Here is an 18,555-nt window from a genome sequence, read left to right as displayed (position 1 = left end):
GACAGAGGGTGACACACGGAGGGAGGGAGAGGGGGACACAGAGGGAGGGAGAGGGGGACTGAGAGGGAGGGAGACGGACAGAGGGAGGAGGCTGACACACGGAGGGAGGGAGAGGGGGACACAGAGGGAGGGAGAGTGGGACTGAGAGGGAGGGAGACGGACAGAGGGAGGAGGCTGACACACGGAGGGAGGGAGAGGGGGACACAGAGGGTGGGAGAGGGGGACAGAGAGGGAGGGAGAGGGGGACTGAGAGGGAGGGAGACGGACAGAGGGAGGAGGCTGACACACGGAGGGAGGGAGAGGGGGACACAGAGGGTGGGAGAGGGGGACAGAGAGGGAGGGAGAGGGGGACTGAGAGGGAGGGAGACGGACAGAGGGAGGAGGCTGACACACAGAGGGAGGGAGAGGGTGACAGAGAGGGAGGGAGAGGGGGACAGAGAGGGAGGGAGACACAGGAAGATGGACAGAGGGAGGAGGCTGACACACAGAGGGAGGGAGAGGGGGACAGAGAGGGAGGGAGAGGGGGACACAGAGGGAGGGAGAGGGGGACTGAGAGGGAGGGAGACGGACAGAGGGAGGAGGCTGACACACAGAGGGAGGGAGAGGGGGACAGAGAGGGAGGGAGAGGGGGACAGAGAAGGAGGGAGACACAGGGAGAGCAAATCAGTCCTGTGGTGTGTGGGAATGTCTGCTCGTCAGCAGGTGGACTGCGTGCATGTAGACAAGGGTGGCCAGTGCCAGAACCCCCCCTCTTCATCATGGCAAAACGCAGGGCCATGTCACAACCTGTACACGAGCACAAGGACAGCCACCTGCATCATATAAGTGTGTGGATCCACTCCATGTGCACATGTACAGTGCTACAAGGAAGGCGCAAATGCATAGCTCGGCACACATGCACACTCCACTGCTGACTGCAGTCACACTTGACGCAGCAAGTAAGACTGTGCCACACATAGTTAAAGGGGCCAAATTGGTGCCCAAGGGACACACACATGCACAAGTGCACTGTGAGTGGAATGCAAGACTGATCCTAATTCCAAGAGGAAATGTGCCAACTTTGTAACGGATGAAACATGGATGTTGCATGGATCAAAATTAACATTTTCTCTCTCACACACAGGTCAACGTCGTGCTGCACCCCCCAACACTGGGGGGGAACACTCACAGGACCCGGATCTGCAGGAGACCGATCCCACCGGCAGCGACCACTCTCACCACTCTGCGGACGACCCCGACCGACCTGGCCCCTCTGGTGTCCAACCACCTGCAGCACCTGCGTCAGGTACAACCGTGCCAACCACCACCCCCACTCCTGCCACATCCCAGGAGACACCCAGGATCCCTGCCCCAACACCACAATGCAGCCAGGCTCGCCAGGAGGGACACGGTGTCCCGGGCACCCAGGAGGAGGCAGGCGACAACGCCAATGCCACCCCTCAGGGGTCCCGGAGACCCCATGTGCCCACAAGTGCAGGCCAGACGCAAGTGGGCAGGGGTGGTGGGAGTGGAGGACGGCGGAGGCGCGAGCCTGACCAGTTGGCTGGGGATCCGGTATTTTCCCATGTCCGTAACATCCTGGACTCATACCGGCAGGACACCACGGGCATGGCCCAGGTTGTGTCCGTCCTCGAGGGGATCAAGGTCCAGCAGGCCCAGCAACATGCGGAGCTAATAGCCTGTCTACAGCTACACCAACGGAGGATGGAGGACAGACAGGCTGAGCAAGTGACGGCGTCCCAGGGGATTCACGCTGAACTCCGTCGGATGGCCGACACCATGGCCGACCCTCCCTGTGCCAGAAGGCGGAGAACATCACCACCCACAGGGAGTGATCATGAGGAGGAGGAGGAAACATCCGACGGAGCATCCCAGACGTCGTCACGGCCTGCTGCTGAGGTTCCCCGCAGGAAGCCGGGTCGTCCACGGAAAGGACCGTGAGGGTGGCTGCTACATCACCATCTCCCAGGACACCTGGCCTGGCACCTGGCCCACAGGAGCAACAGCATCACAGCATCAAGAGACATTCTCTGCCACATGGCCCTGCTGGTCACTGGCTGACCAATGTTGACAAAGACTGTGGCATGGACTCTGAGGATTTCCTATGGCAAGGACACCAACTCCCCTACTGAACTTTGGATTCCCTAATCCCGGAAAGCCCCTCACTTTGTCCCCCCCCCCCCCCCAATAATAAATCACACTATTAAGAGTAGATGCCTGCTGGTATCATTATCACCTAACATGTGTCTTGTACAGTCTAAACATGCCTGAGTCATCTGTTCACTTCAACCATCCACACCCTGGGGCCTGAGTCTGGCACAGGACACATGGGTCACAGTTTATTAGGCAAGACAGACATGGAGCACCATACACACCCGTGATGGTCAGAACCAGCTGAGGGGGTGGCCGAACAACCGTGCTGACAGACACATTGAGTACAGCAACAGTCATGCGCAGAGGTCAGGGATCCTGGCCCGTGTCCTGGGGGGCACCCAGGTACGTGTAGACAGGTGGCAGAACCATGTCCTGCAAGCTTGAGTCCGGTGGATGCAGAGAATGGGGGCCTGGACAACGTTGGATGCATGGGGATGGCACATGTCACACTACCCACACAGTCATGGACTTCATGCCCAATACACAGTCTCAGCACACACACACAGCTTGCATCTTGCCACTCGACACATTGACACATAGCCACAATCAGGGAATACCATGCCAGACATGCAGGATGCACCGTGCCAACACACCAGCATTGACTGAGAAGAGGCACCTTGGAGGCATAGGGACACCTTTAATAGTCATGTTTTTGGGATTGCAGAGGCAACTTGAAGTACACATGAACACATCATGTGGAGTAACATGTGGCTCAAACACTGGCACCCCCCTTCTGCAGCACAAATGCGTGATAGCCATGGAACTGGCACACAAGTGTCGGCTAACAGCTAAATACCCACAGCTGCTCACGGAGAGACTGCCATACACCATACATCCGCTGATGTGGAAGTCCCACGCCATGTCAAGACAATGTTAACCGTATGTGTCCGAGGGCAGTGTCACACACATTGATGCCTTCATCACAATCCACTATCCCATCACTGATGACTGACAACCAGGCAGCCCATCTATTCAGGTGTACCCAGCTGCATGTTGTGTCCCATGGGGATGCCACATGTCTGCAGAGGAACCAAACCCCGACCGGGGCAGTGTGCACACATCGTGAACAACTGCCACACCCAATACACCCCAGATGCATCCCTTACCCCATGGAGACTTCCAAACGTGTCCGTGCCTGTAACGCTGAGTCAGCCCACGATGCCATGTCCATGAGGAATAGCAGTGCCACAACAATGCAACCAGAAGACGGCATGCGCAGGTACCTGGGGAAGAGAGACACACAAGAAGTCAGCCACAAAAAGCACAGCCACTTGCATGTGCATTGACTCGACACATGTATGGATGAAAATATGCTAGGTCACAATTATGAGTGGGGAAATACTACCATCACTGCCACCATCACTCCAGTGACACACCCACGCACACCTCTGACTCACGTGCCATACATGCAGGTGGAGACACGCATCACAACACATGCCACACGGGGACCAAGGCGTGCACACTCAGACACTGGTACTCACCACTAAGCAAAGAAGTCGCGTATGAGCCGAGTCCGGATGTCCTCTTGCGGCTCCACATCCTCCACATCACTAGCCCCATTGCCAAGACCTTCGTCCTCCACGGGTGGATGGTCCTCGTCATGTTGATTCAGGATGAGTGGCACAGCTCTTTCAACTGCCATGTTGTGCAGCATGCAGCAGACCATGAAGATCTTGCAAACCTTTGCCGGGGCATATGGGAGTGCGCCGCCGGTCTTGTGGAGGCACCGGAATCGGCTCTTCAGCCTGCCAAACGTCCTCTCTATCACTCGCCTTGTCCGGCCATGGGCGGTGTTGTAGCGGAGCTGGGCCGGCGTGATGGGGTTGCGGAGAGGTGTCAGCAGCCAAGGCATGTTGGGATAGCCAGCGTCCCCTAAATGGAAAGCACATGGATATCGTTAGAACTGGCGAAGCGGTAGTGCTGCTCGGCCAAACAGAATACAGGACAGACAGACTGTACCCACCAACAACACATGCTCGTTCGTTGCGCAGCTGCATCATCATATCAGGCATCCCGCTACGCCTCATGATGTAGGCATCGTGTGCTGATCCTGGGAAACGAGCACAGACATGTGAAATCACCATGTTGGACAGACACACCACAAGGGCATTGATGGAGTGGTAGTGCTTCCGATTGAGGTACGCCACCTCCCGTGCGTGTGGTGGTACCAAACCTACATGTGTCCCATCTATGGACCCAATGACATGGGGCATCCCTCCCAGGGCATAGAAACCACGCTTGACCTCAGTCATCTGTTCAGGGGTTGGGAACTTGATGAAGTCATCCAGGTGAATCAACATGGCCTCCAAGAAATCATGCAGCACACCGCTGAACATGCTCTGGGACATGCCACCAACATGAGCTATGGTATTTTGGAAGGTACCCGTGGCAAGGAAATGTAGGGCAGCCATTACCTTCAGCTGGGGTGTCAGTGCCGTAGGATACCTGTGCTGCGGTTGCAGGTGTGGTGCCAGTCTCGCCGTCAGCTCCAGAATCAACGGTTGGGTGAAGCGGTAGAGCCGGATCCTGTCATTCTCCTGCATGGTGGCCAAGTCTGGAATTCTTCGGGCAACAGGAGGCGCTCTGCAGTAATTTGGAAGTGACAAGGAAGAGTGAGTGCACTACGAGAACAACTCATGTCTACTGAGCACATGTAAATCTGGCAATACACACATGCCACATAGGGAGTCAGGCATGTGCTACATGCCCAGGACACGTATGGATGCAAGGTGACACTCCTTCCAAGACCCAGCTACACACGGTGATTGAGAACCTCCCCATGCCACGCCATGGAAATAGCTGTGTCCCAGTGCAAGTGCACTGCCCGACGCAAGACAGGTGTGACATACACTCACACATCAGCAGAAGTGTGATGCCGATTGCAGAGACTGGCAGCGGAACACTTGAGCCACAGGTCACATGACATTACACTAGTCCAGCCCACACACCTTGCCATGAAGGTGCACATGTCATGACTCACCACACATTCCTTGTGAGTTTGCTGACATGGCCTTGTCACGCTACTCCGTGTCCCTTGCATACATGTGCACCTCACATCCGATAACACATGTGGCATGGTGTTGGGAACAGTGTGCAATGACAATCTACACACAGCCACATGTTGGTTGCTGCAACGGCTGCAGCTTTTGAGGGTGCTACAACATCAACCTGATGTAAATCCCGGACACATATATGGCATAGTCACATTGTGCACTGTGGGTAGTGATAAGTCATGTGTCATGACCCCTGTACCGGGCATCATGGGACACTTCCGTGTGTTGGTGTCCGTGCCATGCCAGTGACGCTCACCCCAAGTGCGCAGTCCCACATGCACACATGTCAAAGGAGTCAAGGGCATGCCTGGCACACATTGCACCCTCACACAGTACACATGTACACATCTCATCATACATCTGGTGCCTTCTCCACTCAGGAGGCATGTTCCACATCACAGCCTGTGACACCTGTGCCCCACACATGTGGTAATGCACAGACGATGCCTTGATGTCCATTCCTGGACAAGTATGTCCATCCATGGACAAGTATGTCCGCCCTATTCCTACATGTGTGTCGCCTATCACCACAGTGATGTGTAAAATCCGCCGTACTGCTGCTGAGAGGGCCTGTGCATGTTCCCAAATCACTGTGGGAGTGCTGCCGTATGTGTACCCATCGTGATGGCGAGCGTAGATGCGAGTGTACGGTCCGTACCACTACGAGTACGCATACGCGTGCAGACCCATAGTGATAGAGAGCGTAGATGCGAGTGTACGGTCCTATCACTATGGGTCTGCACGCGTATGCGTACCCGTAGTGGTACGGACCGTACACTCACATCTACGCTCACTATCACTACGAGTACGCATACGCGTGCAGACCCATAGTGATGGAGAGCGTAGATGTGAGTGTACGGTCCGTACCACTACGAGTACGCATACGCGTGCAGACCCATAGTGATAGAGAGCGTAGATGCGAGTGTACGGCCCTATCACTATGGGTCTGCACGCGTATGCGTACCCGTAGTGGTACGGACCGTACACTCGCATCTACGCTCACTATCACTATGGGTCTGCACGCGTATGCGTACCCGTAGTGGTACGGACCGTACACTCGCATCTACGCTCACTATCACTATGGGTCTGCACGCGTATGCGTACCCGTAGTGGTACGGACCGTACACTCACATCTACGCTCTCTATCACTATGGGTCTGCACGCGTATGCGTACCCGTAGTGGTACGGACCGTACACTCACATCTACGCTCACTATCACTATGGGTCTGCACGCGTATGCGTACCCGTAGTGGTACGGACCGTACACTCGCATCTACGCTCACTATCACTATGGGTCTGCACGCGTATGCGTACCCGTAGTGGTACGGACCGTACACTCGCATCTACGCTCTCTATCACTATGGGTCTGCACGCGTATGCGTACCCGTAGTGGTACGGACCGTACACTCGCATCTACGCTCACTATCACTATGGGTCTGCACGCGTATGCGTACCCGTAGTGGTACGGACCGTACACTCGCATCTACGCTCACTATCACTATGGGTCTGCACGCGTATGCGTACCCGTAGTGGTACGGACCGTACACTCACATCTACGCTCTCCATCACTATGGGTCTGCACGCGTATGCGTACCCGTAGTGGTACGGACCGTACACTCACATCTACGCTCACTATCACTACGAGTACGCATACGCGTGCAGACCCATAGTGATGGAGAGCGTAGATGCGAGTGTACGGTCCGTACCACTACGGGTACGCATACGCGTGCAGACCAAAAGTGATGGAGAGCGTAGGCATGCATGTACGGGCCATTGCCATGCATTTGGGGTGCCCTAGGGCCCCCACACGCACCGTACCTGTGTGTGATGCTCCAAATTACATAGGGGACAAGTATTAAGGCCTACATGCATGCTGGTTGTCATGGAGACCAAGTTCAAAATTCGAAATTGTTCTGGAAGGTGCACAGCAGAAGTCAGTTGGGATTTGTCTACTTTGTTGCAATGTGTTTGTGGGGCTGACATCATGCAGGAGAATGAAACCGATAGAGAACCCACAGACTGCTAGGTTTGAAGGGATTGGTGGAAACATAGGATGCAAATGTGAGTGACCAATCTCTCTGTACTCCTGTGCATGAGACTGGGCAGAAGGGCACATATAAGGCAGCCAGGTCCCATGAGGGAGCACTTGCCTGCACATCTTTGCATTCGTCGACCCAGCTGCTGCTACTGATTCCCTGGAACCATGTCAAGGGCTGTGGAGAGGACACAGCCATTCACCCTGGAGGAGAACATGGCTCTGCTGGATGTGATCCTCCCACAGTACTCCATGCTGTATGGGCGACCAGGTTATCAGGTGAGTGCATAGGCCACTGCCACAGACTGTCCCTATGTGGTGACTGTGACTTCTGCCATTGCGTCCAGGTGTAACACACATGCCATGTACTGTCGGGGGGGTCCCGGGGGGGGGTGCCTGATGTCGCCCAGCAGTGCCCTGAGACAGGAGGGGTGGGGGCCTATCACTCACAGCAGTGCCCTGAGACAGGAGGGGTGGGGGCCTATCACTCACAGCAGTGCCCTGAGCCAGGAGGGGTGTGTGCAGAGTCCTCCCAGCATTGCCCTGAGACAGGAGGGGTGGGTGTGGAGTCCTCCCAGCAGTGCCCTGAGACAGGAGGGGTGGGTGCCCATCACTCCCAGCAGTGCCCTGAGACAGGAGGGGTGGGTGTGGAGTCCTCCCAGCAGTGCCCTGACACAGGAGGGGTGGGTGCAGAGTCCTCCCAGCAGTGCCCTGAGACAGGAGGGGTGTGTGCAGAGTCCTCCCAGCAGTGCCCTGAGACAGGAGGGGTGGGGGCCTATCACTCCCAGCAGTGCCCTGAGACAGGAGGGGTGGGTGTGATGCACAGTGTGAGCCTTGATCATTGATTGTGACATTGCCATCATTCCACCTGTGTACCCACTGTGGCACGTAGTGCTTTTTCCCTCACCAGGGGATGATGTCCCTATGACAAAGGTGCAATGCGTTGGCTGCATGACATGCCTTGTTGTAACCAGCTAATTTGTACCCATATGTCTCTCTGTGACATGTGGCTGGTGTATTGATGTGGTGTCACTTGTTCCTCCTCACAGGTAGGCGCCACTGCCAAGGAGCAGATCTGGCTGACCGCCGTCAGTGCCGTGAGGGGTGTGGATGGTCGGAGGCGGAGCCTGCCCCAGGTGAGGAAACGCTGGCAGGATATCCGGTGCTGGACGCGGAGGATTGCACGGCTCCTGCTGGGGGACTCACCTGAGAGCCACAAGAACCGCGGCCGCCGCCGTCTGAGCCACCTCCACAGGCGTGTGCTGCCGGTGGTCTTTCCAGACCTGGAGAGGCGCTTACAGGCGATGCAGCAGCCGGAAGGGGGTAGGTACATGTGTGTTTGTTGTGTGTCACCGGCATTTGTAAGGGCACAGTAGCATGAATCCACTGGCAGGGTTTAAAGGTGCTGTGCAGATCCTGTTTGCCCCAGTATAGCGCTGTGCCCCTGCCACCCTTCCCCTCCTTGCAATGTGTTCCCTGGTCTGTGTGTAGTCACTCCTTCACAGGGTAATGTAGGCTCGCGCTTTGTCCACGGGAACAATGTCTGTAGCATCATGTGTGGGGGTGGTGTGTAACAGGTTGTGGGACCTTGCCTGTGCACTGTCAAGTTCACTGCATGTGGGTTCCATGTCAGTTGGCACTGATGCTGACTCCAGACATGGGAGTTGGTCTCTCATGTGTCATGCCTTACAGCGCGCATGTCCTATGTAGTGGCCTGTGACATGATGTGCATGAGTGTGCGATACACATAGTGCAGGGATGGTGACGTGTGTTGCAGTCATTACCATTCAGTAGCATGTAGTTGCGTGCCCACTACTGTCCCCTGGGGCACCTTTTCCTCAGTGGTGTATGTGTCATCATAAACGTGGCCACTGTCAGTGTCTACAGCGTAAGTTGTGCTCTGTGCCATTGTCCCCTGTCACCATGTATATAGACGTGCTATTTTGTACAGGTGTCCACTGTGCAGCCTGACCTGATTGTCCTTCTTCATACTCACAGTTGCCAGTGCCTGTGTGTCTTGTTATACTCATCTGAGGATGGGCACTGGTACCTCATTATTTGTACAGGCGCACCTTGGCTGTTTGGCGTCCAATCTTGCTTTTTGCCTGCCCCTGTGTGTATCACCCAGACTATGAGATGTTGGTGCCACCTGTGTCTCAACAATTTGCCTCGTGTAGGGTCTTGTTGGGGCGGGCAATGCCTATGTGTTAAATCCTGATTACCACTTGCTGGGTCTGGGCAGTGTGTGATGTGCCTGGACACACACGCAATGTGCAGTGACCGAGTCATGTTGTGCATGTTTTCAGCATTACCTATGCAGCATGTGTCTCAAGTTCATGGATATGGTCCCTGGTCATCGGTATTTTCGCCAACGCTGTGTGGTGCAGATGCAGTGCTGGATTGTCCCCAGGGCCTGGGTGCTATGTCAGACTCCTTTTCCTGTGTTTAGCTATTGTCTCATGCTCTCCATGGTATTTCAGTGGCATGGTGGCTCAACCAACTGTGTGTTTCATGCCCTACATCGGTACCCTGTTCAGTAGATGTTAGGGATCTTCCTTTTCAGGCCATGCAATGTTACCTATGTAGATTGGACTCATGTGACAGATGTGTACAGGTGTCTGAATAATTTCTGTCTCTCCACCCTGCCCACAGCATCGTCGGGGGACACAGAGGGAGACATGGACACAGACCAGGCGGAGGGACCGAGCACCAGTGCCAGCCGTGACATCGGGTCTGGCACATCGAGTGGGACAGAGGCGGAGGAGAGTGTGGCCGAGGACCTGTCGACTGGCACATCAGACTACGAAGCTGACAGGTCCGGGGACGATGTCTCCGAGTGGGCGGAGGCTGCACCAGCAGCTGACAGCGGAACAACACCTCGCACCGCCCCCTCAGTTTCCACCAGCCGCCTCCCACTTGCTCGTGTCCCTTCCCAGCGTGCCCGGTCACAGCATGTCTCCTTCCTGCCAGGCACCGCACCCCCTGCCCCTGTCTCCACTGCTGCCGCCAATGCAGAGTCTGTGGACATCCAGCGGCAACTGCAGGTTGGTCAGGCTGCGATCCTTAATGTCCTCCATGCCCACGGCAAAACCCTCACCAACATCGAGGCTTTCTTGGAGGGCATTCATTCATCGCAGGCTGACCAACGCAACTTGCTGAGGTCCATCGACTCCACACTGACTGCAGCAGTGGGTCTCCTGCAGCGCGACCTCCCCCCACCTACCCCTGCCCCATCCACACTTCCCACTCCCATGCCTGTCACACGTACACCCAGACGTCGGCATGCACCCACATCAACGGACACGGGCACCACACCAGCAGGGAAGGTCCACCGCACTCCTCCTGACACGCACACACAGGGTGAGGTAGGCACACCCACTGGGTCGGGGGGCAAACGTGTGACACGCAGCCATAGTGGGAGTCCGCATTCCACCCAGTCCACTCCCTCCAAATCCCCTCCCCTCAGCTCTCCTGGCCACATCTCCCCCAAGGACTCCTTCATGGCCGCTCTGTCCCTGAGCCCCACAGTTACACCACCACGCAAGCGGTCAAGGAGGTCCCCGGTCAGGGTGGTTGAGTCTCCCCCCCTGTCTCCACCCTCCCCCGGTGGCGCTGCGAGCCATCCCTCTGACCCCCCCCCCTCCTTGGGGCCTGAGGTCCCTTCGGGTGCAGGGGACTCCCTGGAGGACCTTGCAAAGGTGTGTAGTGCCATCCTGGCCTCCGCCTTTGGCACTGACCCACCCCTGTGGTGGAGTCCTCCATCCCTGCACCCACAACGCCGCCCCTTTGCCCTGATGTCCCTGCGGTGCCTGTTGCTTCCCCCCCCCCCTGATGCCCTCACCAGTGTGGAAGACGATGCCATTTGACTGTGCAGGCAAGGTAGGGGACACGCATCCCACTGTGTCCCCCATCCAGCTGAGAATCATTGACTGCCCTATGGGCTTTGTGAAGATTGAACTGCCTGCGATCCACGGACATTGTGCTCATGCTGAATAAAGCTTAATTTTGTTTTCATTATCACACTACTGCTATGCTGGTATTGGTGTTGGTGGGGCTGCTACATGGTTTTGGGTGGTGTGTAAGGGTTTGGGTGTGTGGGATATGTAGTAGTGTACTGCTCATTGGTGGGACCCTGTGATCTGTGTGCCATCACAAGGTGTTGGCTAACTTTCTTTGTTCATGTAAGCAGTTACTGCATGGTGCACTTGTCCCAGGGTGTATTCCTTCCTCTGTGTACCCAGCTTTCTTCCCTGCAGGGTGTTCCCAATGTTTAGCGCAGAGCTGTGTCTACATGAGCTGTGTGTGTGACGGAGCCCTTCTACTTTGGCCATGCATGCAGGGCCATGTCTCCACCTGCGACAATCGTGGCATCCTTGGTGATCACTGTACTTGTGTGTGGAGTCTGTTGACATGAGTTCATGGGGACATGTTCCCTTGTAGCCAGTATGCATGTGGATAATTCTGGCCTCACACACATGTGTTACACCCCTCCTGTGTCAGGGCACTGCTGGGAGGACTCCACACCCACCCCTCCTGTCTCAGGGCACTGCTGGGAGTGATAGGCACCCACCCCTCCTGTGTCAGGGCACTGCTGGGAGGACTCTGCACCCACCCCTCCTGTGTCAGGGCACTGCTGGGAGGACTCCACACCCACCCCTCCTGTCTCAGGGCACTGCTGGGAGGACTCTGCACCCACCCCTCCTGTCTCAGGGCACTGCTGGGAGGACTCCACACCCACCCCTCCTGTCTCAGGGCACTGCTGGGAGGACTCTGCACCCACCCCTCCTGTCTCAGGGCACTGCTGGGAGGACTCCACACCCACCCCTCCTGTCTCAGGGCACTGCTGGGAGTGATGGGCACCCACCCCTCCTGTCTCAGGGCACTGCTGGGAGGACTCTGCACACACCCCTCCTGTGTCAGGGCACTGCTGGGAGGACTCCACACCCACCCCTCCTGTCTCAGGGCACTGCTGGGAGTGATGGGCACCCACCCCTCCTGTCTCAGGGCACTGCTGGGAGGACTCCACACCCACCCCTCCTGTGTCAGGGCACTGCTGGGAGGACTCCACACCCACCCCTCCTGTCTCAGGGCACTGCTGGGAGGACTCTGCACCCACCCCTCCTGTCTCAGGGCACTGCTGGGAGGACTCCACACCCACCCCTCCTGTCTCAGGGCACTGCTGGGAGTGATGGGCACCCACCCCTCCTGTCTCAGGGCACTGCTGGGAGGACTCCACACCCACCCCTCCTGTCTCAGGGCACTGCTGGGTGGACTCTGCACACACACCTCCGATTTCAGGATATGTGCGCTTGGCACATACACGGTGGGGGTACGCACAATGCATTCGAGGTGAGGGTACGAGTCTACTGACACTGGTGTGGTGGGGGTACGCTCCGTACGTCCGCGGGTGTGGGTACGGGTCGTACTTACACTGTTGGCATGGGGGTACGCTCCTTGCATTTGCGGGTGGGGGTACGGGTCGTACTTACACTGTTGGGCTGGGGGGTACGCTCCTTGCATTCGCGGGTGGGGGTACGGGTCGTACTTACACTGTTGGGCTGGGGGGTACGCTCCTTGCATTCGCGGGTGGGGGTACGGGTCGTTCTTACACTGTTGGCATGGGGGGTACGCTCCTTGCATACGCGGGTGGGGGTACGGGTCGTACTTGCACTGTTGGGCTGGGGGGTACGCTCCTTGCATTCGCGGGTGGGGGTACGGGTCGTACTTACACTGTTGGGCTGGGGGGTACGCTCCTTGCATTCGCGGGTGGGGGTACGGGTCGTACTTACACTGTTGGGCTGGGGGGTACGCTCCTTGCATTTGCGGGTGGGGGTACGGGTCGTACTTACACTGTTGGGCTGGGGGGTACGCTCCTTGCATTTGCGGGTGGGGGTACGGGTCGTACTTTCACTGTTGGGCTGGGGGGTACGCTCCTTGCATTCGCGGGTGGGGGTACGGGTCGTACTTGCACTGTTGGGCTGGGGGGTACGCTCCTTGCATTCGCGGGTGGGGGTACGGGTCGTACTTGCACTGTTGGGCTGGGGGGTACGCTCCTTGCATTCGCGGGTGGGGGTACGGGTCGTACTTCCACTGTTGGGCTGGGGGGTACGCTCCTTGCATTCGCGGGTGGGGGTACGGGTCGTACTTACACTGTTGGGCTGGGGGGTACGCTCCTTGCATTTGCGGGTGGGGGTACGGGTCGTACTTACACTGTTGGGCTGGGGGGTACGCTCCATGCATACGCGGGTGGGGGTACGGGTCGTACTTACACTGTTGGGCTGGGGGGTACGCTCCATGCATACGCGGGTGGGGGTTCGGGTCGTACTTACACTGTTGGGCTGGGGGGTACGCTCCTTGCATACGCGGGTGGGGGTACGGGTCGTACTTACACTGTTGGGCTGGGGGGTACGCTCCTTGCATACGCGGGTGAGGGTTCGAGTCGTACTTTCACTGTTGGGGTGGGGGGTACGCTCCTTGCATACGGGGTGGGGGTAGGGTCCGTACATATCCGTCCCCACGCTATGTGATGTTTGTGCGGCCCGTACCCAGGCCTTTGCCACGTGGGTGCGATCCGTCCCGCCATTGTTGGGGTGACGTGTGTGGGCGTGGTCCGACTCGTACCCACGCTCTTCAGGCGTGGGTACGGGACGTACCTGTCTGGTTGTGTTGCCGGTTCGCGTGGTGACGGACTTCCGTTGTGGCGGTCGCTGGCTTATCAGGACACGCCCCCACCCCCTCGTGGTGACCAGGGCATGGGAGTCAGGTATGTCCAGGCCATGTGTGGTGTGTGACTTATGTGGTTGTTTTGTGGCCTGCCCTGGTCGTGCCACCCCCACCCCACCCCACTTTCCCCCCTCCCTTAGTTATTCTGACCTTCTGCGGCGTCTGCGTCGTAACCTGTAGAGGAGGTGTACTGCTATGAGGGCAGGGATGACTCGTAGGTTCGGGTCCATGTCTGTCCGTCGCGTACTGGTCCTCCTTGTTCGCGGCGTCGTCTGTCCGTCGCGTACTGGTGGTCCTTGTTCGCGTCGTCCTGATTTCCCGGCAGTTTTTGGCTGCCGCAAAATATTCACCGTGCGGGGTGACGTCGGTGCGAATCGTGATTCCTGGGTCGTGAATGGCTGGCTGCGAGCGTCCCGACGTCAGGTCGGCGCTTTCCCGGATCGCATTGGTAGGTGTTTTTTGTTCGGTCGGGCTTTTTTACGAATCGTACGGTAATGGTGTACCCGTGCGAATCGTAATTCCTTGTTTGTAAAAATTGACGACCGGGTACGCGTCGGGCGGAGATTATGCTCCGTCCGACGGTTCGTACCCGGTTTTTGCCGGATCGTGATCGGCACCCTTGTGTGCCCCAGGCATGTCTCATTCCTTTCAGCCCACCCTGCCCCAATACACTAAAGGCTGTCTGGGGAGGTGCTAGCACCTCCCCAAGCAGGAAACCTATTGTCCAGGCCTCCCTGGCTGGGATCACTCCCAGCTGCAGGAGGTCAGACTTGTGTCGTGGCAGCAGCATCCATTTTGTGATGCTGAGGCTTTGGTCAGAGGCTAACAGTTGAAGTATGATTTTAACATGTCTTTCCCTCTAGAAGGGGGGAATAATATTCTCATGTCCAGAAATGGCATGGGGGTATTATTCCACAGTGTTAGACACCTTACACGACATGTTTCGATAAAGCCAACCCATAGTTACCATAACCGTCTAAGATTATAAGGCACTTTAAGAGTATATGGTAGGCTATATCATAGAACAGCTATAAGGACAAGGTTCCGAAAGCTGCAGACAGGCTCAGCTCATGCTAGAGCACCATCTCACATGTTACCAAGCACTCTGCCTCCAGGATTGTCAAGGCCTGCCATAGGAGTGACTGATAGGTACACATGTGTCTATATGTAAGTTAGGTATAGGAATACTACACCTAAGCAAGGGGTGCTTACACGACCTTGCCCCAGCTGAGTGATCAGCCAGTTGTGTCAAAATGGAAGGCCAGGCCAGGGGTGGCATAATACATGCTGCAGCCCCTGGTAGGCCTAGGGTACACCTATGCCCTGGGTACCTAGGGTACACTGTACAGGGGCCAATAAGGTGATCCTATCCAAATGGGTTATGCACCTAAAGTACATAGTGTTAATTTAGAGAGAGAACAGCAGGGCTGTGGGTCTGATTAGCAGGCCCACAGCCACATCTAAGTCGAAAACCAGTAAAGCAAAAGCAAAAAGTGGGGGTGAACATAGAAAGCAGACCCTACTCTCCTACAGGTAACAAGAAACATCTGTTATTCAGTGCCAAGATACCATTCTGGGTAAACGTGTGTCTTACAAACACACATTATATTTAAGCATGGAGTTCAAGATGAGAGGGAACAGAATGACATGGAAATGGGACAAGGAGATAGTGTAGAAGACATTTTGGCAGATAACAGTGTTGCGAGTGAAGTAGAGTGTGATGTCAATGGTCCTGGAAGGAACAGTACATTCACAGTCACAGAGTTTAGTTCTGCAAGGGACAGTTTGTCTATTGTTGTACAGGAAATATATAAAAACAAAAAATAAGAAGGAATGGTTGTCAGAATATATTTGTGAAGGGTGGATGTGGGTGACTGGTTTTACATACATGATGATTGAATTATTTTGTTTTTTATTGCCTGTTATATTCTTGTATATGACCATTTATTTGGTTTAGTAGGAGTTATGTAGTTGTACAATTGTATGTAGTTTTGTTTCCTTATTTTTTTATTCTTTTGGTATTTTTTTGGGCAGAAGATGTATTGTGTTTTTGCTTTAAGTCCTCGAGGCTCCTGCTTCTGATTCATGAATGTTATTGTTGAAAAACTGGATTTAGAACAGATGCGTGGAGGAAAAGGAAGATGTAGCATGCTCCTTACTTGTGGTGTTTTGAACATGGATTAAACTTGAATTTCCTTTTGAAGAACTTATCTCTGTTCCTTACAATACTGTGGAAATTATGATTTGTTATGAAATAAATACATGAAAAAATAATTTGTATGTGTGTGTGTACACAGCTAAGCTTCCAGCAATTCATTAGGTCTGTCCTAGAGAAAGCTTTAGCAGTCTCACCAGCTTCATTTCATTAAAAATAAAAATAATAAAGCATGCATACAGGGGCTTTGGTGCAGCCCTATTCATGCATTAGTCTCTTCAACTGTCATTCACATTTTAATCCTGCCCAACTCAGCATTCAACATGGAGTAATGGGTCAACCCACTGTGAGTGACAACATTTTCCCTTACCAGGTGTGCACATCTGCCTAAAAAGAAGTGTACTTATATACCAGGGCAGGTAGGCCAGCACTTTACTTTACCAACATGATTTTATTTTCATTCCTTATAATAATGTTATTGTTTTTGGTTATCCTTGAGTATTTAAACTATGTTTTCAGATTACCAAGTCTTCGCACTAATAAGAATCATATATTCCTGTGAACAGCATTAAAGCCACACAGGATTTCTAAACCTGTTTTAAGTATACTCGCCTGCTAGGAAACACCCATAAGGTTTTATTACAATTAACTGTTCTGGTTCATTTTTTTATATATAAAGTGTGCATTTTTATTGCAAGCGTATGGCCATCACCTTAAGGGCGGAATGTTTTCTCTTTTTTCCTATTGTCATTATTCCATATGCTTGGAACAAAAAAATAAAATTGAAATAACCTTTGCACCAGCTTGCCAAGGCAAGACCTATTGGCTTTGAAATGCCTGTTTATCTATTTGTGGCCGTCGCTCTGTTACTCTGCCTGTTTTGGCCTCTCTTTCTCTCTGACAGCCCTTATTTACCTGCGAGTTTACATTTCTGTCTGTACATCTCTCCACGCGTATATTCACCTCTTCAACGTCTCATGTTGTGTATAAATATAAACGGACATGCACACATAGCAGCTTTGGTGTGATGTAACTGGGATGCTAACTTGTACCCGCATGTCCCCTCTCACTTCAGTTGGCATCCTTCCTCCCTGCTCGCTTGTTGTTGTGTCGGTTCTGAGTCGGACAGAATCAGTGAAACGTGCATCGAGGTGAAAAGTGAAAATGTTTTTTTACAGTTAAAGGCTCCCGCCTTTGCTTTTGGTAAACCACCTGCTTGGACCCAGCCCTCTGGCGCGCGGCCTCGGATTGACAGGGGCTGTAAGGTGATACGAGCGCGAGGGAGCGTCAAAGGTCAGCGGCCACGCTCTGCACTCCAGCAGGGGCCTATCAGCGCCATCTCGCGAGACAACAATCACTTCCAGAACCCCTTCATCTTCTTCAGCCCCCTGTCTCACCCTGAATGCACCCGTCCCCACCCACATCCCCTCCCTGGTATACATCCTTCAACACACGTCTTTCTCCTTTCTTGGCCTTTTCCTGTTGTCATCACAAAGGCCTCAGTGTCCGCCATGTCATACCTGTGCCCAACCTGGCTCAAAGGCCAGTCCTGTCTGCTGCTAAATTCCACCGTTTAAAATTCTTCGCCTGTTGTCTTTTCGTTTCATTTTCTCTCAGAAAAAGAGAGCTTTTGTGTTTTAAAAAATCTAATTAAGGCCAAAAGAAGGAAATCTCGAGAATCTCGGAGAGAAACTTTCATTGTTGACATGCACCGGGTGGATGGGTGACCTAAGGAGAATCAGGCAGCTATGGCGCTGACGTCATTTTTGGAGGACATTCCCTCTATCTTATGAGTTTTCTTATTGCCCCGACAGTGGGCCGCACAGATACCGCAGCTTGATGCTAGGCAAGGCTGTATCGATATTAAATGCAGCACATTTCAGACAGCACATCTAAAGCCCTTTTTCCCACACTTTGGGCCTCATGTAGGTAGCCAAATACCGGTCGGTAACGGCCGATATTCGGTAAATATGCCGTTACCGACCGGTATTCAGACAAGTGAGATGTAGGAGTCCAAAAACCACTTTTCGGTAAATATGAGGCGGTAAATACCGATTCATATTTACCGAATTCCAAAATACCGAATCAGATTTACCGAATACATAATTAACGATTCGGTAAACATGAAGTGGTAAATATGAAGTGGTAAAATTTAAAATGACATGTAGGAGCACTCGGTAATTAAGAAATCCAGGAAAATCGGTAAATAAGAGTCGGTAATTAACACGGATTGAAAGCAGGTGGTAACCATCAACAATGCATATAGGCAAACCCAAAATGCAACAGCGTGGACAACATGGCCGCCATGTACGTCATTGCAAGGCGCCTACGTCTACAGGCAGCAGGACTGAGGGTGTGGCGACGGGAGGAACAAATCTACAGACAGCGCATCACACTATTCCAGCTGACTGATGCAGAGATACATGAGAGGTACA

This window comes from Triturus cristatus, chromosome 6 (assembly GCF_964204655.1).
Source record: "Triturus cristatus chromosome 6, aTriCri1.1, whole genome shotgun sequence".
NCBI classification, from domain to species: Eukaryota; Metazoa; Chordata; class Amphibia; order Caudata; family Salamandridae; genus Triturus; species Triturus cristatus.
Note: the sequence above shows the minus strand (reverse complement) of the source record.